The sequence below is a fragment of the Nilaparvata lugens genome, unplaced genomic scaffold (genome assembly GCF_014356525.2).
Source record: "Nilaparvata lugens isolate BPH unplaced genomic scaffold, ASM1435652v1 scaffold1955, whole genome shotgun sequence".
In the NCBI taxonomy this organism is placed as follows: domain Eukaryota; kingdom Metazoa; phylum Arthropoda; class Insecta; order Hemiptera; family Delphacidae; genus Nilaparvata; species Nilaparvata lugens.
The window spans coordinates 19,304-43,188 of record NW_024090268.1 but is presented as its reverse complement, the minus strand read 5'-3'; the positions used below and the strand labels follow the sequence as shown (position 1 = coordinate 43,188).

Here is a 23,885-nt window from a genome sequence, read left to right as displayed (position 1 = left end):
ACTTTATCCCTCCAACTGATTCCTTCCATCCTTCTCCATATCCACATTTCCAATGCCTCAAGCCTCCTCTTATTCTCCTTTCTCAGCGTCCAAGTTTCTGCACCATACAGTGCCACACTCCAAACATAGCACTTTATTAGCCTTTTATTAATGTATAAATAAATAAATAAATATTTCCATCTGTAGAGAGATTATTATTTCTGAAGTCCATATTCGCACTGAGGAAGAAACCTATTCTAAATAATTGATAGCATTAAAACTGCATAAAAGTAGCCTATTTTTAATAATATTGATAGCATTAAAATGTGTTTTTGTTTAAATATATGAGTGTGTGATCGTATTAAATGCGTATATGTGCATGTGCATGCTTGGTTATGCATGACCAAGATTAGCGTGCAGATGAGAAATCTGGAAAGAACAATGGGAACGCTCACACTGAACGCTTGCACTTGCTGGTTGCGTTCAGTGTGGTCAGCTACATGTAAGTCACAACGAATTTCAATGACACTTTTCAAAATTATTGTTCTTCGGCTCATGCATGATTCGACGTGCATTTTGCACTTATATGCATTCAATGTGATCATACCCTTATGTTCATAAATAATGTTGTATTAGGCCGGTTGCAGACGAACCACTATCGCATGTGGGAGTTGGGAGCGACTATTTCCATAGCCACCTCTAATACAAGGCCGCGGCCTACGATATTGCAACGTCGCAGTGTAGGCCTAGAATCTAATCATGATTGGTGAAAAAGATTCTAAAAAATACCAGCTGATCTTTTTCACCAATCATGTATTAGATTCTAGGCCTACACTGCGACGTTGCAATATCGTAGGCCGCGGCCTTGTATTAGAGGTGGCTATGCTATTTCCCATCTGTGGTACCACAAACGCAGCGCATATGGAATGCATTGGCAGGCATGGCAGTGGCACTGATACTTCCACATGGCGTTGCGCGCTGTAGTGTGCGATTATTTTCCTTGCGATTGTGGTACCACTGGTTTGAGCACTACGCTTCCCCAAAGACCTTAAAGACCCACAATGCCTATGCCTTCCCAATGATAGCTCTTACTTGAAATTGAAGCCCGCCATTGGGGTATTTTAGCACGAGATATTATATCTATATATTTGTAATACTATAGATTACAAAGGCATTTGTTTGTAATAATCTTATAGGTTGCCCCCTCAATGGCCGATTTCAATTCCAAGTACGACACTAGCGCTGCATGTGAGTCTATGCATCTTCAAGGTCTTTGCACTTCCCCTAGCTTCTGTACCACAATCGCAGTCGCTGTGACTTTGAAAACAGCTGTATGATAAAAACATCTGATAAAAACACCCGAGTATGATACAAACATCTGATAAAAACACCCGAGTATGATACAAACATCTGATAAAAACACCCGAGTATGATACAAACATCTGATAAAAACACCCGAGTATGATACAAACATCTGATAAAAACACCCGAGTATGATACAAACATCTGATAAAAACACCCGAGTATGATACAAACATCTGATAAAAACACCCGAGTATGATACAAACATCTGATAAAAACACCCGAGTATGATACAAACATCTGATAAAAACACCCGAGTATGATACAAACATCTGATAAAAACACCCGAGTATGATACAAACATCTGATAAAAACACCCGAGTATGATACAACATCTGATAAAAACACCCGAGTATGATACAAACATCTGATAAAAACACCCGAGTATGATACAAACATCTGATAAAAACACCCGAGTATGATACAAACATCTGAAAACTGATGCACTAATGCGCGTTTTCTCGAATGTAGTGTGAAAGTCTCTCTGCGTTAGTAGTATTGTTCAGTGGTATGTCGGTCACACATCCCACATGCGATAGTGGTTCGTCTGCAACCGGCTTGACCTTTGATTGACCTTTTTGAACTTCAAGTCGACATATATACATGATTTTTTTTTGAAATTTTGCATCTTAAAGATAATACAAAAGCAAAAGGAGTCTCTTTCGAACGCCAAAATTACTGTAAAAATCAGACTTTGAAACTACTAGTTATTTCAAGTTTGTTGCAAGCTCACCTGAAAAGATTGATGTAGAACAGCCGACTGAGTCGGTTGACTTTCATGTCGACTAGGCCACAGTACAGAGAATCGGCTGTGAACACAACTATGTAGGCCACAAACCAAACGCAAGCGCCCACTTTTGTCAACTGCAACATTTTTACACATAAACAACATAAATTCAATATTCAAACTACCACATATTCTATAATAATAATAAAGGAAAGAACTGGATTATACACCTTTGAACAACTCAACTTGACTTGAAATTTTGCATAAAACAGCAAATTTTTATGGTGTAATGTACTACATAAGAATACATTTTATTCAACTTTTATTTGAATTTAGTTTACACAGCTTACATAATTCTTTTCAGAATTAAATTCTCTACAATTTTTATTGCGAAAAAATATTTGTTTACTGGTCATTAAAGAAAGTTATTGGGCATCAAACGTAGAAGTCTGTGTTTTTCTACTTAAATTTTTTGCATATTTCAACTTTTTTCTCAAAAACTACTCACACTACAGCTTCCAGACTAGTTTTATTCAATTTTTCAGATATTTTTCCATATGAATCCAGCATAAGTTTTTCAAAAACTAGTCCCCAAACAATTCAGCATCGGTGTATTTCACCAGAGGAACTGAATTCCGGGCGAAATCTTTCACTCTGTATAGCTCGCTAATGAAGCGTTTATGGATATATGTTTATATGAACTTTTTTTCTTATTTTTACCTCTACTATCACGTATCAAAATATTTTACCATAATTATGAATCACCCTGTATAACAACAAAATGATGAGTTAATTATCACATTTCAATCAAAACATAGACATCAATAATGATGACTGTATTGTAATAGTGGCATTATAATAATTGGTCACGTAGAAAATATTGATTTCCTAAACCAGCAATGACAGCTGAATTGCTGTAATCAACTTGGTTGAATCTCGAAAATTATAATATTTAGAATTTAGAGAATTGAAAAGTGAGAATTTAGTTTCAGCGCATGTCAAGACAATAGACGAAATTGACTGTTTCGAGCGCCATAGTGTAAGATGCAACTTGGAAAGCAGTAGGCCTACTAGGTATATTACTGTTTACTATGATGAAGAGAGTAAGCCGTGCCGTGCCGCGTCGGCTGCTTCCCCTTCCACAGCGTCAAATCGAATCGCAAATACATAACAATACACATCAATGGATTTGACATCAAATTGCCGACATTAATAATTTGGCTCATTTTTCTTTAAAATCATTTGCTTCAAAGTTAATCGGAGAAAACAAAAAAATCAAATCGAAAAACCCCTAAATTTTATCATAAATATTATTTAATCAAGGAAACTGTTTGTTTTATTGAGATGATGAATACGACTAATATTGTAGTCAATAATGTAACGAATGGAATGACATCCCAGTCAGCAGTAAGGCTTGATTCAAGGCTTGAATTAGAAGCAGCCTTCACTTGTCAATCAAGGCTGAAGTTGAATCCAGCTGGAAACGATGTTGCTTGACATTCAACTCGAAGTCCCCTTGAATTTCCATACTAGAATCGAAAGCAGCATACCCTTGTTTTTCAAGGCTAACAAACTTGGTTGGAATCGAAATTTAATATGGCATGCTATGTATTCGTTCGAATTTAGCTTTTATTGCATGGGTCAAACAAGTCTTGACTTTGCCTTGAATTTCCCTTGTCAGTCAAAGCTAACAGTTTTGATTAGAATCGATCTTGAATATGGCTCGAAAGGTATTCGTTCGATTTCAGCTTTTATTGCATGAGTCAAACAAGTCTTGACTCTGCCTTGAATAACCCTTGTCAGTTAAAGCAATACCTACTATATTACTTCAGGCCCCACAACTAATTAATGACGTCATAACATGTAGATTGATTCTTCCTAGATCGTAGTAGATTCTACTAGCTTATCAATGTAACTTTTGTTACTGTAAACTCTAAGGTTCAACTTTAAGAAATTTATATTGATTTTAAATTGGTAATCAATAATTTTGATGTAAAGTGGACTGTATTGAATAGAAAAGAAACAAGTGATATCTCTACAGAAACAAGTACATGCAATGAATATATAAAAGAACAACTCACCGAAAATCTGCAGAGTACCTAATGTAATATTTATATTATTGAGCTTACAACTCCCAGGTAAGGTATTCAGGTGTCCCCGAGGTAGGAGATGAATCAAGGATGGTGAAAAGGCAAGCTTAATTGTCATCTACTGTTGGTAAATTCGGCTTCCATCATATAACGTTGCACATATATTTCTGACGAGATATTTACAATGTCTTTAAAGACTATAGATCGGTGAACTTTCCAATCGAAAAATAATAGTTTAAAACTTTCAACTAAAGGGAGTTTGGCAAACACTCTTCCAAACGTAGGTTTATGGTGTACGATTTAACATTAACGAAAAAATAATAATTTGAAGAACGATTTTCTTCTGGGAATGATCGACGAATAATAATTATCAAATCCCGACTCGAGGCAAGCTATTACGAAGCGAGACTGAACTGAAAAGACAGCCTACCGGCTAGTGAGCGCGACGCACTCAAGTGAAAGAAATACGAACTGAACGAGGAGCGCGCGTCCAATTCAAAAACGAAAAATGAAAACTAGAGCTGGCTCCAACATCCCCCCCGGCTGAAAAGCTATTTTCAGACAAGGCTAGAGAACAAAGAAACGAAAAAACAATGAATAAACGACGAAAGAAATAAAAATAAAACAAAACGAGAATAAAACAAAAAATGCAAAAGGAAAATTATTGAGTAGGCAACGGATACAACTTTGTAGCCGGCCTTTTGAAGCGACCATTGGCGCACCGCACCATAGCCACTCGAACGACACCGTCAGCACCGGGAAATACTTCCTCAATCACCCCCAGAGGCCATTTCAACGGTGCGACATTTGGTTGATCCACTAGGACGATTGTACCAACCGTGAGAGGGGTGGAATCCTTACACCATTTCACACGGGTTTGTAATTCATGTAAGTATTCTTTGCGCCAACGACTCCAGAAAGACTGAACCATTTGATTGACTAATTCAAACCGATCCAATCGATTCATTGGACGATCTTCCACATTTAACATAGGAAGGTACTTAAGAGGTGTCAAAGTGAGAAAATGAGCCGGTGTGAGGGCGAGGGGTTCACTCGGATCCGCGCTCATTTGACATAACGGGCGTGAGTTAAGTACAGCCTCAATTTGAACTAAGACAGTGTTCAATTCTTCGTAAGTCAACAACTGGTTACCAATAACTCGAAACAGGTGTGACTTTACTGATTTTATATTCGCCTCCCAAAGACCGCCGAAGTGAGGTGAACCTGGCGGGATGAAATTCCACTCAATGCTATGATCAGCAAGTTCATTCTGGAGCAGGTTTTGATATTCCTTGGAGTTCAGCATCCGTGACAATTTTATTAGCTCATCATAGGCGCCGACGAAGTTGGTACCATTATCGGAATACATGACCTTACAAGGACCTCGTCGAGCAAGGAAACGGCGAAAAGCTGATAAGAACATTTGGGTCGATAAGTCCGAAACTAATTCAATGTGAACGGCTTTAGTTGCCATACAGACAAAAAGACAAATGTACGATTTAAATATGAAAGGATTCCGACGCCTGGCCATGGTGATTCGAATGGGTCCACCATAATCAACTCCACATTGGACGAATGGTTTAGACGACAGAGTTCTACAGGCTGGCAGATTGCCCATTTTCGGCGGTGTAAGAGTGGGACGATAGTGAAAACACTTGTTACATTTTCGTACATGACTCCTTATAAGGACACGGGCTGATAAAATCCAATATTTTTGTCTCAAAATAGACGCCAATAAATGAGGTCCAGCGTGACAGTGCTTTTCATGAAAATAATCAAAAGCGTGACCAATGGATCATTTTTCGGTAATATAATCGGATGACAGCTGTCATAATTCAACTCAGAATTTTGTAAACGTCCACCCACACGAATAATATCATGATCAAGAAAGGGTGACAGTTGTTGAAGATGAGAAGTACATTCTTTCCCAGCTTTCAATTCCAGTAATTCTTTCGAAAAATGAATTTTTTGTACGACTTTACACAAATGTTTTTCTGCCAAATCGAAATCTAATTCATGAGGTTTAGGCAATAGACGAAGTACTTTCAATATTAACACCATGATACGCAATAGACGTTGGTAGTTGGAACAACGAGCAATTAAAAGATGAATCGAATTAATAGATGAATTTTCCGACTGTACTACAGTGACAATTGAGTGAACCTTGACCTCAGGTAGACACTCTATAGGTTCCAGATCGACCTTGACGGGCCAATCACTCTCTTCTAACATTAGCCAAGAGGGGCCAGACCACCACAAATCATGATTAATTATTTCAGAAGGGGATAAACCTCTCGAAATGGGATCAGCTGGTTTGAATTTCCTGCCACGTGTAACCAGTCGTTGATAGGACAGTCTTGAATTTTCGTAACTCGATTAGCGACGAAAGATTGCCATCTAGATGGACAGCCCCTGATCCAATGTAAGACAACAGTTGAATCCGATAATGCAACAACGCGAGTCACGTGACAACGAAGGCTCAAAACAGAGACAACAACCTGTATTAATTCAGCGAGCAAGAGCGCCGCGCATAATTCAAGCCTAGGTATGGATAAAGTCTTAGATGGCGCGACTTTTGATTTAGCGCACAACAATGTGATAGTTGCAGGTTGCATATCCATTTGAGATTTTATGTAGATCACACCACCATAACCTAAAGTCGATGCATCACAGAAACCAATGACAGTAATTTTCGAATCATTCATCACTCCTAAATGACGTGGTATGAAGAGATTGGACAATAAAGGGAACTCCTTCTGACATGTCTCCCATTGAAGCGCAATAGAGGGAGGTACTGAATCGTCCCAATCAAGACCAGCATTCCATAATTGTTTAATTAAACATTTAAGAAACAAAGTTAGGGGTGACAAGAGTCCCAAAGGATCGAAAATGCGTGCTACTACCGATAAAATGTGACGTTTGGTAGGAACAGACTGATTAGGATTCACTGAAAAACAAAACGAATCACTACCAGGTTGCCATTTCAAACCTAGGACAGCCAACAAATTTCCCATCTCGAAATCTTTAGACAAGGCCGATTTTTCATCTTCCGAGAAATCATTCATCAATTCAGGTGAATTGGAACTCCATTTAGTAAGTTCGAATCCGCCTCTCTCGAACAATTCTTTAGCCTGACTACAAAGACGATTTGCTTCACCTAAAGAAGACACACTTGTCACCAAATCATCCATAAACATGTCACTCGGAATACGAGCTTTAGCATCAGGGAAATTTTCACCTTCTTCTTGAACAAGTTGATGGACAGTTCTGAGAGCTAGAAACGGTGACTCACTCAGACCAAATACGACAGTTTTTAATTCAAAAATTTGTATGGGATCATTGGACGAAAATCTCCATAACAAACGCTGAAATTTGCGACACGATTCATCGACAAGAATCTGTCTATACATCTGCTTTATATCAGCAGTTACAGCGATAGAAAATAACCGAAAATTGACTAACAGAACGAAAATATCCGTTTGCAACTTGGGGCCGATATGAAGTATATCATTCAATGATACTCCAGTAGTAGTTTTCGCGCCTGCGTCAAAGACAATACGCAAAGGCGTTGATTGACTCTGAGTTTTGATTACAGCATGATGAGGTATAAAATAACCACTTTTATCACTCTGATTTTTTATCAATTCCATGTGTCCTTGTTTGAGATAATCCAAGAGGACATCGTGATACACTAAACGCATGTTTGGATCACGTGCCAGTCGTTTCTCCAAACTGATGAGTCGACGTTCTGACATAGCATAAGAATCACCAAGACAATCAGGGGATTTTGAAAACGATAATGAGACAACGAATCTACCCGAATTTTCACGACGAACGGACGATGCAAAATCCTTCTCGCATTCCAACTCATCAGCAGTGAGTTGTTTTCCTACATCTGGAACGCTTTCCACTTCCCAAAATTTTCGAACTAACTTATCCAACGGTGATGTTAGACAAGTCATCAAACACGTTGAATTTTCTGAAGATTGAGTTAAAATAGGGGCTCTACCCATCAAAATATAACCGAAAACACTTTCCAAGGCCATCAAATAATTCGAATCAATTTCCACACGACCATTTCGGAAAATATGGGGCACTAATTCAGCTCCTATAATAGCGTCAATTTCGCTGGGAATGTGATAACTTTCATCAGCAAGTCGAAGACCAAACAAATTTGATAATTTAGAATTATCAATTTTACTAGTGGGAAGCTGTTCCATGATTTTTTCGACAACTAATGGTTCAATGGAAAATTTAACACTAGAATCGAGTCGAGATTGAAGCGTGACAAAAGTACGACCAAAAACTGATTGCGAATTTCCGCCAAAACCATTCACAATTAATTGGAAAGGAGAAATCGATAGTTGCAATTTACGACAAAGTTTACGAGTAATGAAATGACTTTGACTAGCTGAATCAACTAAAACTCTTATTTTGTGCAATCTACCTCTCTTATCAGGTACCTCGACTTGAGCAGTTGATAGTAGAACACTATACGGTGCCGACTTCGAATCGATAGAACAACAGGTAATAGTATTATTTTCTACCTTTTTCGCATCCGAATTTGATGACGAATTTGAAGCATTTCCGAAATGTAAAAGCGAATTATGCTTCTGACTACATTCCTCGCAGTTGGAAGAAGTACAATCTTTACTACGATGGGCTGGCGAGAAACATTTCAAACAGCAACCCTTCTCCTTAACAAAACGAAAACGGTCCCAAGGTGATAACTGACGAAAAAGACGACAATTGATCAATTTATGATTTGTCATCGAACATTTCAGACATTCTGATATTTTTACCGGTGATTTGGTCACTTGCGAATTCGATTGAACAACCAACACTTTGGATTTTGGTATTGGTTTCACTACTGGCTTGCATTGTTTAGACGATTCGTCATGCGGTAACGATTTAATCTGCCTTTCGATGAATGAAACAAAATCAGTATATGTGGGATCATCCTTAGTATGAACTGAAGCTTCAAATGCCTTTCGAGAAACAGGATCTAAAATTTTCAACGCTTGGAACAGAAATATTGCATCAGATACATCTTCACCTCGTAGGCGTTTTAAAGCAGTAATTGAACCACAGAACTGATCGACTATAGAAACTAAACCTGCACGAGACTCAGATTTTAGACAATTGAATTCGAAAATTTGTTTCAAGTACACATTTGAGAGTGAGCGGGGGTCATTGAACCGCTTAATTAATGCATCCCAAATAATTTCATAATTATTAGCAATAGGTGGTAGATGACGTGAAATATTAGCCGCTTCTCCAGATAGTTTGGACACCAGATATTGGACCTTTTGTTGATTTGGAATCGATTTGTTGTCATGAATCATGCATTTAAACATTTCGTAGAATACCGCCCATTTTGATTGATCTCCGTCGAACACAGGAATTTCAATTTTCGGTAAAATATTAGACGAATCCTTATTGGAAGATACAGGTTGAGCCGGGGTAGAAACACTAGGTACAACCTGACTGCGTTTTTTCAATTCACTAGCAATTGCTTCCATATGTTCGAACATTTCCATATGTGAACTACTAAATTTGGGTACAAATTCCGGGTCTTTTTCCATTTCAAGCTCCTGTATTTCCATTTCAACAGCTTCATAATCCTGAACAGTTTTAAGAGTGGAACTATAGAGAATTAGAAATTGTTTAGCACTAGCTTCTTCTTTTAAAGCCTTTTTCGACAAATCGAAAGTACGTTGAATACGATAGAAATATTGCTCAAGTTTAGCTCGTTTGAGCTTTAACTTCTTTTCACTCATGATTGGATATTGGAAAGGTCTTAATGATTTTCATTTACTAATTTTCGAATAAAATTACGAATGCAACAATGAACGATTTTCATTGATGATTCAAGCAAGCAAAATGATAATGTTAGTACAAATTGAACAGAGAAAGCTCAATAGACGAAGCAAGCTAAGCGATAACGTTATCAGCATTGCAAAGTAACGGTTCCGATCGGACAATAGAGATAAGAGTGAACCAACTTGATCGGCTCAATTCATAATGTACAAACAGGTTTGAACCCTAGCATGCACAAACGATTTACAATAAAATTGGATAAGTGCTTGCCAAATATTTGAATAAAAAATAGCCAATAAAATCCGGCCCGGAGGACCAATGTAAACTCTAAGGTTCAACTTTAAGAAATTTATATTGATTTTAAATTGGTAATCAATAATTTTGATGTAAAGTGGACTGTATTGAATAGAAAAGAAACAAGTGATATCTCTACAGAAACAAGTACATGCAATGAATATATAAAAGAACAACTCACCGAAAATCTGCAGAGTACCTAATGTAATATTTATATTATTGAGCTTACAACTCCCAGGTAAGGTATTCAGGTGTCCCCGAGGTAGGAGATGAATCAAGGATGGTGAAAAGGCAAGCTTAATTGTCATCTACTGTTGGTAAATTCGGCTTCCATCATATAACGTTGCACATATATTTCTGACGAGATATTTACAATGTCTTTAAAGACTATAGATCGGTGAACTTTCCAATCGAAAAATAATAGTTTAAAACTTTCAACTAAAGGGAGTTTGGCAAACACTCTTCCAAACGTAGGTTTATGGTGTACGATTTAACATTAACGAAAAAATAATAATTTGAAGAACGATTTTCTTCTGGGAATGATCGACGAATAATAATTATCAATTCCCGACTCGAGGCAAGCTATTACAAAGCGAGACTGGGCTGAAAAAGACAGCCTACCGGCTAGTGAGCGCGACGCACTCAAGTGAAAGAAATACGAACTGAACGAGGAGCGCGCGTCCAATTCAAAAACGAAAAATGAAAACTAGATTTTATAACTCTTATTTATAATATACGGATATATTTCGTTATATATCTATTAAATAAATGTATGTATCTTGGTTTAAGTGCTTAGCTTATACTTATATTCATTTTTTGTAAAGCTTTTTTGTATTTTGTTTTTGGCAAATAAATTCATTCATTCAATAATTCTTAAATCTTTTTATTGGAAAAATCATATATATCAATATTATCTACATTATTTTATTTGATCCGTAGCTTAAAGTGACTGCAAGTATTCCCAATGGTGATACAAGCTCGAAATAACTCATCAAAATTTCTGACGGACATTCTGAGGTAGTTAAAAAATTTATCTTCATCCCCAATCAATGATGTATATAATGGTACTAAATTCCCTTTGAAATGCTCTTTGGGCGACAATCGGGTGAACTTGATATCTACGTCTTTTAATCTATCGTTTACGAAGATAATAGGCTGCAATTAAACAATCTGTAAAGGCGTCTATTTTGTGAGTCAGAAAAAACTGTTGTATGGATGCGTATGGTCAGGATGGTACATACGCACTGACGGTCGGTCGAGCTCTGTACCGGCCTAAGGCTATGATTGGAAAGAGGAAGAAACTTCCAATAAGATTCATATCATATGTTCCTTTTTTGAAGTTTTTGAACTTTTTATAAGCACTCAAAAATTGAAAACGTACATTCACCGAGTTCAAAGCCAAATTCCAAACAGTTTGAACGCTCATAAATAGTTCAAATTCGTCTAACAAACAAATTATATGAATCTTATTGGAAATTTCTTCCTCTTTCCATTATATCCTTAGAATTAGATTTCGATGATGGTTTTGTAGCTATTGACGTTTTTCATAAATATAGAGAAATCTATTCATCTCGAAAATAAAGGTCGATATAAAAAAAACTTTACTGGATATTTTCCGTTGCAAATTTAAAGTAGAATTGTCTTTTTTCCTTGGAACTACTCGTGAATATAAATAGAAATAGAAATCCAAGTACCCTTTATCCCTTTTTAAAATTGTTTAGTCACAACATGTTTTGGATATATGATGCCATTATCAAGTGATGGGAAAATAAATAAAATGACATTAAATAAATGCTATTGCAAGCTTCTCAAGAAGTATTTATTAAAGTAATTTTATTCATTTCCCAATCACTTGATAATGGCATCATATATCCAAAACATGTGACTGAACAATTTCAAAAAGGGTACTTAGATTTATATTTTTATTTATATTAATGTAGAATCTATGGTTTTCGGCTGTTACACCTTCTGTGGGACACTGTATATTATGTGTAATTCATTCAGCACATGAGTGCTGTAGCTAGTTGTGATTATGTAGGAAAGTTTGAACGTTTTTGGATACTAGCTATCAATTATATTAAACGAGCAATTTCTGTATTTTTATATCTGGTTACTTATCTGGTTATTTATATTTATTTATATCTGGTTATTTGTGTTCAACGGATCTCGAAAACGGCTCTAACGATTTTCACGAAATTTGCAACATAGTAGGTTTATGATATTAAGATTTGATTGCACTAGGTCTCATCCTTGGGAAAACTCGCTGAACGACATTAAAAGGATAATTCATCCTTGGCTGAAACAGCTGTGGATAGTAAAAAGTGAGTGAGCGAGTATGTGAAAAATCAAAATATCGCATCCCCGAAATTAATAAGATGACATAAAGCCAGCTGTGAAATATGAACACGATCATTTTAGAGAATTGTGTTCTGTTTATCAATAAACTAGTAGTTCTGTGAACAGTAGACCTCACGCAGTATTCTCATCCACAAGTACCTGATTGAAACTATAGACCTTATGGAAATACAGCAATAGACTGGCTTCTCCACACATCTATCAATCACTTGTCGCCGATGACACAATCACGTGTCACTTGATGTAATCACTTGTCAGCCGATTTATGATGATAATTCTATAGTCTGATTTTTACTCTAATATTGGCGTATGAAGGAGGTCCTTTTCCTTTATATTATCCTTGAAATGCAAAATTTCCAAAAACCTTGTATATACGTCGACGCGAATTTAAAAAGGATCATACCTGTCAAATTTCATGGAAATCTATTATTATGCGCAACAAAAAAACATTTAAACATTCAAACATTTAACACATTAAGAGAAATGCCAAACCGTCGACTTCAATCTTAGACCTCACTTCGCTCGGTCAATAAAAATAACGAGCGAAGCTCGGTGCCCCGATATTTCCTATATAGAATGTATAACTAATTTCATTTATGTATATTCGTATTGTGATCTGTAATATAGGCCACTGAGAACTGCCATCAGGATCAGTTGACCTGTTAATATGTGTTGATACTGTATCATATGTGGATATTTCTAGTTATTAAAAATATCCTGCCGAAGGTTTCACTTGCAGTACAGTTTGTTTGTACGTATTCATTTTTGTAAATAATTGAAAGCAATTTGTTAACAGACTTGCCTACGGGAGCAGTGGACCTAGTGGTTGTGGCGTTGGCGAGCGATGCATCCTGTCAGATCGACGCCTCCATCAAGTCATGGATTGTGGAATGCAGGGCGTCGCTGCTGGCGATCGACCCGCCGGCGTCGGGCACACCGGGCGTCCCGGTCAAGTTGTCGGTCATTCCTCCTCTGCCGCTGGCTCACTGCGATGACAACGGGCGTCTCTACATGGTCAACCTGGCCATTCCAGAGAAGGTCTACTCACAGGTCGGCGTCAACTATAAGTCACCGTTCGGACCCAAGTTTGTCATTCCGCTACATAGTAACTGATGTCGTTCCGCTGCATATGAAATGATACAACAATTTTTCTACGAGTCATGCCGTTGCGTATCAACTGATACAACAGTTTTTCTACGAGTCATACCGTTGCATATTAACTGATACAAAAGTTTTTCGACGAGTCATCTTGTGTATTGAGTGATACAACAGTTTTTCTAAGAGTCAAACCGTTGCATATTAACTGATGCAACAGTTTTTCTATGATGCAGCATATGAATTGTTGTAATATTTCTGCATGTAAACTCACAGTTTTTCTAAGACACTTTTCACATTTCTCACACTTTTCACTCACACTTTTCTGTTGCATATTAACTGATACAACAGTTTATCTACGAATCATCCCGTTGCATATTATTAACTGATAGAACTGTTTTTTATGATGCAGCATATGAATTGTTGTAATATTTCTGCATGTAAACTCACAGTTTTTCTAAGAGTCAACCCGTTGCATATTAACTGATACAACACTTTTTCTATGATGCAGCATATGAACTGTTGTCATTCTGCTTCATATTAACTGATACAACAGTTTTTTTCTAAGAGTCATTACGTTGCGTATCAACTGATACAACTGTTTTTCTGAGAATCAACCCGTTGCATATTAACTGATACAACAGTTTTCCTACGATTCAGCTTAGTTTTTTTATGATGCAGCACATGAACCGTTGTATCATAAACTATGAAGCAGCATTAAAAGCTGCGTACAGACTTGAGCGCCTCGAACACACGCTCATTCCACTTTTCATCAACTGATCATATCTTTATTTGCACAGAAACAGTAAGGTACAGATATAATAAGCGCTCAAGTTTGTACGCCGCTTATACTGTTGTTATCTCGCTGGATATTAACTGACACAACAATTTTTCTATGACTCGTTGGAATCGAAAACTTACAAACTTTAACCATAGAGAGAAGATAACATAAGAAGATATCCTATGGTATAGGACGTCTGTGTTTCAAATTTCACTATTAACTCAAGCCGATAGTCTTGGTACTTCAAGCCGATAGTCCTAGTATTTATTTTTTATGAATCTTTGTTGGTAGTCCTAGTAGTTCTTCTTCGTGAAGACATGTGACGCTGGTGGTTTCACATACTGTGCCGTTCTTACACTCCCACCGGCCGAAACAGTAATAATTGACAGTTGTCAAAAGTAATCGGCTTGAGTTGGGAAATTGGCTTGAAATTTAGATGAACAACCTATACCATGGGATATCCTATGCTACATTTTCTCTATGCTGGAATAGACGACGTACAACTCTACTGGAATCGATACATCGAAACGAAAACTTGTGGCTATTACATCGTTTGAACCTTAGACCAGTTATAGAATAGACACGGCCTATCGTATATTCATATTGAAAGTCGATGAAGCCAACATCTACTGCCATATATCCAAATCGTGACGTCAGCATCAGATAGAAAACTTTTCTGTAGAGTTTGTTTACATTGTTCTCCATAGCAGATTGTGTCTATTTCAGCGGGAGTGCAGCTGGAGTTTACCATTTTTATGAATAATAATTTACATCCTTCTGAAATAGACACAATCTGAAAGTTTTCTATCCGATGATGACGTCACGATTTGGAGATATGGCAGTAGATGTTGGCTTCAGAGGCTAGACTTCCCAGCGTGTCTATTCTATAACTGGTCTAAGGTTTGAACCAACACACCAATTTGGGCAGCATTACAGATATTAACTGAACTATGAATCTCATTTTGAATTTGTCGATCAATCTTTTCTTGACTGTTCTCAATTTTCTTTCATATTCCTCTATGTTTGAGAGGTTGTACTTTTTAGCTGTTTGTCTTTGTAATAGCAACTTTCATTTTATTTATTATTATTTTATCATACAATCAAAAAACATTTATCCGATAGCAGGTTGGAATTTTGCAAAATTCAAATGATATGATATGAAATGGTAGCAACTGAAGCTGGATTTGCACACAACAGTGACAGTGATATGAATATATAATTCTAATGAGTTCTAATTGGACTGTAACCACTCAGCCCAACCAAGTAGTATGAATAATACCATTTTAACTTATGGGAATTATATTTCACTGTTAACTCTCAATGTTGTATGCGAATCCAGCTTAATTGAACACCCATAGATTTTGGACAACCGATATAAAATCGGCCTTCCAAATCGAACAGTTCACATTGTGTTTCACTATTGTGTCACTGGTGTAATACAGGCCTGAATTATTGCAATTTGCTAGACTACAGCAATAAGCTTGGCTCCTGATCGCAAGTGAAGAAGTCATATTTTTTTATTTTTCTTTAAAAATGTATTTATATATTTTTTGAAAATTTGAATTCAATCAATCCTGATCTGGGATGAAATTAGAGTATTTTAATATTGACACCAGATGCGATAACAACGTACGATAATATTTTTGAAGAGCGAATACATATGCCAAAGATGATAAAAGAAAGGAAAGGAATTAAAATTAGCCGATAGTACAGGAAGTTTATACATTATGTTTGGAATTATTGGAATCATGTTACAGTAAATTCATTCAAGATATCAACTGAGCCTATGTGATCATTAAATCGAAGAAAATATTGGAAAACTAAAGTGGATAATATTAGAGGCCAAAGATATAATATAAATACAAAACGGGGTTCACTTTCTTGTAGGTCTTAGTTGTTTGGAATGTATTGTAAACTGAGGAACTACCTGACACAATGACTGAATGTAGAATGTGATTGACTGTATTTTAAAATGGACTGTATTTTAAAATGTTACAATTTAATTTGTTCTCTTCTGACGCAGGAGAAAAGACGAAGAAGAATTCTGAATGCAATAATTAGAGCTAAATTCATGTGATATATTTTTCTATGTACTTATTTTTTATCTGTGTGCGAAATGTAATGTTATAATGGAATTATTGATGGGTATAACGCAATACTAAATTTATTTATACGTATTGATTGTTGATTCAATCGATTTCGATATTTTTGTGAATAGTTGAAATACTAGCTTTTAGTAAAATTCTCTTGTGATCATAATATTGTTTCTTGTTGCGTAAATTATCAATAGTTTTAAGAAATTTATGATTGTGTATTTATCGAGGTATGGTCAAATTTATTTATTGCGTCCAACTTCATATTTTAAACCAATGAATAGATGTTACATGAGCCCGAATGTGCCTAAATAACTATAATTCAATTTAACATTCCTCTGTTTTTTATTTGTACGCCCAATTATTATTGGAGTCTATTATGGATTGTCTATAGCCCAGACTTCACAAGGTATCATAATGATCTCAATCAAATAGAGTGCACTCATCATTGTTACAATTTTTTCCTTGTTTTATTCATTCACTCTCCAATTTTAACCATTTTTCTGTTTTTAAAAATATTACTTGTATGCATTGCTTTTAAATTTTGTTCAACTGTATTCTTGGAGAAATTAAATATGATTTATGTAGACTAATAAGAACATGATTCATGAATAATATAATATAATTATGGTTCACTATTTTATTAAAATTGGGCATATTGTACAATTCTCTTGAGATATTAATTAGACCTTCCTAGCAGATGATTTATCCAATTGAAGCTACCAATCTTTGAACTCTCTGATTTTGAATTAATTTAAGATGCGTTGAGAATTTGTGTTTCCTGTGATTCCCCTGATATTATGGTATGCTGTTGCCACATTGTTATTTCACATTATATTTGTAATTTATTATGATTTTGGTTGGATCACTAACTACTTAGGTGAATTATGTGAATGCTTTCAGTAATTTGTTTGAATTAAATCACAGATTTTGAACGTATGTAATGTCTGTTTATTGACTTTTGATCCAATAGGGAATAATTAGCCTACAGCTATTTCAATCTGAAGTTCTATTCGATTCATATCAATAAGCATGAAATGTTTTACTCATTTCTTCTGTAGTTACTGATTCAAGAAATTGGAGGTCCACTCTGTCTCTTAAATGCTATATTATCATGAAGAGAGGACCGCTCATTCCTGGTGACAACACACTACCCGGCTCACTCTTCTAGTAAATGAATTTATTTGTATTTGGAAATATACGATAGAGTTGAGTAATTTTGATGATTAGAGATATTTTTACTTTCCTTGCCCTTTTACCATAGGTAAGGAAGTATTGCTTTCCGAAAAAATTAAGGTACTCCAATTTCTAAATTCTTCTATACGTTTCAAGGTCCCCTGAGTCCAAAAAATTGGTTTTGGGTATTGGTCTGTATGTGTGTGTGTGTGTGTGTGGTGTTGTGTGTGGTATGAGTGCATGTGCGTCTGTGTACACGATATCTCAACTCCCAATTAACGGAATGACTTGAAATTGGAACTTAAGGTCCTTACATATAAGGATCCCACACGAACAATTTCGATCTAATGCAATTCAAGATGGCGGCTAAAATGGCGAAAATGTTGTCAAAAACAGGGTTTTTCACGATTTCCTCGAAAACGGCTCCAACGATTTTGATTAAAGATACACCTAAAAGCTCGATAAGCTCTATCAACTGCCACAAGTCCCATATCTGTAAAAATCCAGGAGCTCCGCCCTATCTATGCAACTTTGATTTTAGATTCCCAATTATCAGGCTTCAGATACAATTTAGACTGAAAATTCTGAGTGGAAAAGATTGAGCATGAAAACTCTACAATTAATGTTCAGTAACATTTTCACCTACAATTTTAAATAATCTCGAAATTCGAGAAAATTATTTCAAACTGTTGGCGATTGTTGATTCTATTAAATCATTCACTATGAAGAGATAACAGGCTTCGTGTGTCTCCAGCGTTATTGTCCTGTCACCAGCTGGCTCAGATCTTTGAATAGCAGACTTGAGATGCGCGGGAACACTAGAGTCAGGTGATCAATTTTCATAACGGCAAGGAAAGTTGTGTGAGTGCGCCACACCAGATTTTTTATTTTATTTATCGATTTGTGGATATAATTACAATTATATGAATATGATTGGGAATGAAGAACAGGCTTGGCTCAAAACTATTCTTATATATTATTTTTTATGCATGCTAAAACTTCAATCGTTTAATACATTCTTTATTGCCTCAAAAGGCGGGTAATTCTATTTTTTTCGCTATTCTTTTTGTTGATCCGATGTTCAAAAATATTTTGGTTTGGAAAAGCCTCTTCGCCAATGGAGTTTATTCATCTGAAAATGCATTTCTTATGTAGGCCTACTCATAGACATAAAAATCTTGACAATATTGTTATCGATGAAATTCAATGTTTGTATCTTGCCTGGTAATGTATCTTATTTATTTTTCTATCAGGAGGAATTAGCAGTTTTTAATCATGACCTAACAATAATAATTGAATAATGACATTTTATGTCTGGAGAAAGTGGAAGAAGTTTGATCGGAGAAAAGTTCCTATTATGGTATTCTGAAATAGAGATGAGTGAGGAGAGAAACAACTGAAGAAATCTAAAAAGGAGAAGAAAAAGAACTTTTATTATAATACCTCATGTACAAATGAATACAGGTATGTACCGTATAAATTTTAATCAGATATTTAATGCTCAATAGTCTATCTTCTATTACTTCTTTATGTCTTTCATAATGGTAGCAGTAATTTAATTTTATTTTCTGAATGGAAGGAGGAAAATAATACGTAGAGCGTGACAGTAATAGATTTATTATTTTCAAAATAATGAATAATTTTTTGCTGGAGCTAAGTTCTTCTACTTCAATATAAAATACCTGATTAAACGTATGAACTCCAAACTCAACTTCGGTACCTCATAATCTATTCGTTTTAATGTTATCATTCAATTTGAAATCAACTAACATTGCATGAATCTTCCAGCTTCCCACAATTCTGATACCATAGTGCTTATTTCATGAAACTTCAACAATATCACTAGTGTGTAACAGATTTAACATGTTGTTGGATTTTTGAAGAGCCTGTTGAAATTATAGTTTATTATATTCTCCAAAATATAATGTACTTGAACAACAAATCAACTAATCAAATAGACTATATTCAAACAAAAATGTCATCAACAAATTATTTACATTTAAAATCATCAACAAAATGTAAATAACCGTTTTAAAATAGCTAATCAGGCATGGCCCCATACATACTATACGGTACGATAGGTCTACTTTACGTATTGTCATATAACTAAATACAATCTGTCTTTCCAATTTAAACTTGTCATTTGAAAACAGATTAATTTTCATCGTGTATTAGTTGATCCTGTTAACTCCTAATTTATTTTTTCTATTTTGATATGAACTATACATTTGAATGCGTTGATAAAGTATCATAATAAATTATTCTCATCAATCGATTTCTCTAAAATAGTTTCATTTTACAGCTACATTTCCAACCTACAACGTTGTATACACCCCCTTATTTAAAAACTAATTTCTGCAATAGAAAATTTGAACGAAACATAGGATTAATTTTTAAGTATTCATAAGCTACTTAGGATGTATGAATACTCAGAGTTGAAGTGTATTTGTATTTCTGCGGGAAAACCTGTACAACGTATCCGATAACTTGGTAGGCTATATTTGACAAATTTGAAGTTTGATCAACTCACATCCGTGAATCATCTTTAATTCAGTGAAACATATCCAATTGCTGTATCTCTTATCAATCACAGTCAGGGGAAAGGTATGTGAGTATCGTCAGTTTTATTTAACTGAACTGTATCTCTGAAGCTTGCAGCTTGATCAGCATGTCTTCTGCTATTATAAACCAATTGATTCTAGTTAGCACACACGTCTATTTTTGGACGTTCGATTTTTGCCGTCCTTATTATATAAGTTTTGATCATAACTTGGCAATGTGCAGAGTTCTGTTCAATCTGACAAAATAATGAGAGCAAAAAATCGGACGTCCAAAAATCGATATATCTGGACGCTACTCAGCCAATCATAGCCAACCATAAGATGTGATAATACATTTTCAACTAACTTGCTGGACAATAACTAAATTATTCGAATTTGGACTGACTTTCTCGATTCTCAGGAGATATCTCTTTGCTTCAATCATGATTCTGGTGAAATTCTAACAGAGGATAAACCCTTCCATAACTGATCAAAATATTTACTGAATATTTTAATTTGATACGTGCATGAGTCGTTTGAAAGCTCAATCCAAGGATCATATCTCTGTAGCTATCCAAAAGCCACTTACAGATTTCTACATTTCAGTAGGCTATTCAGCGGCATCGAAAGTTTTGGAAAATTTATTAAAATAACACAGATTATTATTTCAACATTTTTTTTAAAACACTATCAAATCGAAATTTGAAATTAATCATTACTAAAGCATAACAATAGACTAGAACTATAAATTCAGATACGTGAGACAATTAACTTTTAAAACATTTTTTAAAATACAATCATACTTCATTTTAAGTCTAATGTTCGTTAAAGCTTTACTATGATGATAAATAGCTCATCCAACTATATTATATATTATCATCAATATTGTATATTATTATCGTATTAATTTCAAACCAAACTATATGATAGGAAAGGTTAATTAAACTTTTCTATGTTTATTTCTTGATGACAGAGCGCTCTCTGCGCAGCTCTTTTTCCATTTATACATACATCATACTTATAACTAGATGAAGCTTTCGTAATATTAAACTGTAGAAGAAGCATAGAAACACTATGGTATTCCTCCATCATTAAGATATCACAACAATAACTCAAGTAGCAAATGAGCATAGCTTACAAACACAAATATGATTCTAGTTATTGAAGTGTTCTGAAATAAATATTTTAGAAATAATATGAGTAAACAAATGCCTGGAACCATAATAATGTAATGTATGTATGAATTTATGAATAAACTCCTCTGGATGTGTCGTCCAACATCCAGAGAAATTATTATTATTATACCGTAAATAGTTTGCTGATTGCCCTCCAATTTGTTGGGCTACCTGGCATTGAGAGTATTCTGATTTGATATAAATTATTGTCTCTGGAATCTTCAATTGAAGAAACAGCTTCAAACAATTCCTGTTGTGATTATATAAGACTAATTTGATTTTTCTAAATATGTAGTCACAAAAAGCAGGGAATAGATTTAACATTTGTTCAGAGAGGAATTTAAATGAAACTTTGAATAGGAATTACGTATCCCTTTAGAATATCTGGGAAATCCTGGTGGAGAATAAGGAATTGTTACTTACAGTGAGAATAATTATACCTTACTGTAATACCGTATTCCTTCAGAATATCTAGGAATTCCTTGGTATAACAGTAAGGAATATTGTTCTTTATTGTAGGCAAACCTTCCACAGTTGAAATAATAGCACCCTGTGATATTACATTTTTCTCAACAAAAAATCGAATCTTCGATTCAATATTCAAGAATAACGATAAGACTTGGTAGCACGGCAACCATATCACCAAACAGGCCTACTGTTAAAAATTTAGTTGTGTATGTGCTGTTGACGTACGAAAAGGTTCAACAGAAAGATTACATTTTTCACGTGTAAGAAACCAATTCTCTTATTAGTCTAGTCTTCAATTTTCAAACTCCTTTACTTCAATTTCATTAAATGGAGTTTCCAGTGCTTTTTTGTTCAGGCAAACTATTCCGCTTTCAAATTCAAAGTGACTCGAAGCAAAAAATTAATCTTCTATGTAAAAAAAATGTTGCCTACTTTCTGCGTGTAAATGACAAAACTATTCGATTATGGTTATTTTGTAAGGATTCAAATATTCCTACATTGTTTTTAATAATTCAGTATTGTTTAATCTAATTGGGAGGAAGATACGTAATGATGAAGAAATACCAGATAATTTTATTGAGTATAAAGCAAACTATTAGTTTAGTGTAAGACAAACAAATATATATTTGGCTCAAACTATCATATATTAAGAGATGAATGAGAGTATCATTATGATCAGCTAGGTTGATTAATTATCTTAAAGATAAAAAGTTTCTAAGCTTCAAGTGAAGAGCAGATATACCATATTTTATTAGTATTTGAAAAAATAGCAGTACTGTATTGTAGTATGTTCGTACATTATTAGCTTACGTTTACCTACTTACAACAGTAAGGTACTATAGTAAAAGCAAAAATTTCGTCTGGTAAAAAGCTTTGCTCATCAGTTATGAAAATTCATCGAGAACTGTTACCCTACCGGATTCTGAGGAAATTCTTTCATGAGGAATGCAATCAACTCCAAAGTATCATTTCCATTATAATTTCAGACTCTGAGGAATTGTGAATATTTGGATTAATTACTTTCAATATAATAAGTAGCTTGAGATTGAAGCCCAAATAGAAGCTAGCAAGGTTTATATCAAAGTTATACCCCAAGTCGAAAAATCAACATGACAGCATTCTAAAGAAGGACATCCGATGTTTGTGGCGATATGACGTTACGATTCGTTGGTTTAATCCTCATGCTTATGAAAAAAAACAGTATAAGATTTATTACAGAAGTACCCAATCAAGGAGTATTCTTGAACTGAATCCCTTCAAGTTTATTCTCTAACTGACTAGCCGGATTGAAACACAGGAATCGGGTTGTATTATAGCATATAATTTGTGTATGGATGAATTTGTGTATATCCTCATCTATATTAAGGTCTGTAAAGATATACGCGCCGCGAACATGAGCAATTCACTTTTAATCAGTTGATGCCAAGCTTTTTATATCTGTATCTTACCGTTTCTGTAAAAATACAGATATAGTCAGCTGATTGAAAGTGAATTGCTCATGTTCGCGGCGCGTATATCTGTACGCACCTTAATGATCTCCCAACTTGTTGAATCAGGATGAATTCTTGGCTACATCAATGTTTGTTCTGGAATTCAGTTTGTTTCATTTATGAGGACTACTTTTTGCTTATTTTGAAAATGAACTTTTGCAAAATTATGAAAAAACTGTAGCTTACTTACTGACGAATCTTTTGCTCATTTGTTGTGAAATTTTGAATATTGAAAGAGGTAAATGTAGGAGAACCTATTTTTTGCAAGTTGAATGAAAACAAGTCTTCACCTAATTTATATTGAAATTTGATGAGCGAAACTTTCTCACAGGTGAAACTACTTTTTTAAATTAATTTATATATTCAACATTATTCATAACAATGATATAACAAGTTATCAACAGGTCTAGATTAAATAACTAATTTCATTCTCAAATTAT

At 35.0% G+C, this 23,885-nt stretch overlaps 1 long non-coding RNA gene across 1 annotated transcript; it reads right to left on the bottom strand.

Annotated features, from left to right (window-relative positions):
* Positions 1–14,182: 14,182 nt before the first annotated feature.
* On the bottom strand, positions 14,183–14,480 carry LOC120355473. Its single transcript, XR_005573528.1, has 2 exons — positions 14,341–14,480; positions 14,183–14,252 (listed from the first exon to the last, which is right to left on the bottom strand). It is a non-coding gene; the product is annotated as an uncharacterized LOC120355473 (long non-coding RNA).
* Between the last annotated feature and the right edge of the window lie 9,405 nt (positions 14,481–23,885).